Below are 1,502 nucleotides of genomic sequence, written 5' to 3' on the forward strand. Positions count from 1 at the left end.
TTAAGTTGTAATAGGTCAGTTGAGTCGTCTAGTTTCAAAACCCAACAAATCCATTTTTTACTTTTTATGAATATTGAGTTATTCATGTAAACATATTTGTAATCTTGGTTATACAAGTTTTGGTTATACAAGATAAAAGTTTATACTGAATTTCCGATGCAAAATCCTCCAAATGTAATCTTAATTTGCGTTTGAAATATTGGGTTGGTTTCAAAATCCAGCAAATCCAATGAATACCCTTAAGCTTAACTTTCATACCAAAACAGTTTTTTTAATTTCCCCACATTTGACAGTGGATTTGTCGGGTTTCGAAACTAAACGACTCAGTTCCTTCTTAGAATCTTTTAGCCAAGTACAATCTAAATAGAGCAACTAGATACACTTGAGTCCACGAGTCTTTACCCGTGCGTCATCATTTAAAGCATACGAAATAAGTCGGAAATTTACTAATACTCTGGGCGAATTAGCAAAATACAAGGAAAAGTTATTTACCAGCAATTTTATTGCTGGAATCGAATCTTATTATTGTATGTATTAATAATATAGGTATGCAAAGTCCGCAGATAGTGTGCTACTTTTTTATAAACAAAATGGCGCCCGAAAATCGTGTTTTTTTCAATTTTTGCTCTATAACTCCAAAGATTTTAACTTTACACCAAAAACACTCAAATAAAAATTCACCGCAATTAAATTCTGCATAGAAACGTGTTTTTTCCGATTCACTTCGACGAAAACTTTCCCCGTAAAAAGCGGGTTTTTCCAACAAAATCTTTAATTTTCAACTAAAATTTTAGATAAGTAATTGTTAACCAATAAATCAAATAACTTGGTAATGTAAAATCCCTTTTTGTATAGATTAAAATTCCAGATGCCGATGGAAATTGAATGAACAGTTTAGCAACAATTGAATTGTTAATTAAAAATTTACGGTCGCTATAATAACGACAATAATTACGATGCATAAGAATAACTATGATTTTTTCATAAAAAGATACTATACCTATCTAATGTACTTTACAGAATTGAAATTGGACTATTGAAGCGGCCTCAGGAATATTTTAAAATTATAAACAATTTTTTGGCTTAAAACCAAATAGAATATCTCGGGAAATATTAAACTAAATTAAATTGTAAAAACGGCATTCGAAAAACAGCAGCAGGGAGCTTCTTTTAAAATAAAAAATGTTTAATTGTGATGAGTAGTTCCTGAGATACAACCGGTCAAAGTTGACCTGAATTTACGGCAAAGATATAAACAATAAGATCATAATTTTCAAACCGTCGCCTTTTTATTTTTGTCCTCTTTCTCCACACCAATTTTCATATCCTTAAAATACTCATAACATATATTATTATAATAAAAACTATCGATAGTACGTGTGAAAATTGTCAAAAATAGCAAAATTCCAATAAAAAATTAGGTTGGAGAAACTGTAACCCTCAAAGTTCAAAATCGGTATACGTTAAAAAAATGCATTTTCTCGGCTTCCCACGGAGCAATT

The sequence above is a fragment of the Diabrotica virgifera genome, chromosome 2 (genome assembly GCF_917563875.1).
Source record: "Diabrotica virgifera virgifera chromosome 2, PGI_DIABVI_V3a".
Classification (NCBI taxonomy): Eukaryota; Metazoa; Arthropoda; class Insecta; order Coleoptera; family Chrysomelidae; genus Diabrotica; species Diabrotica virgifera.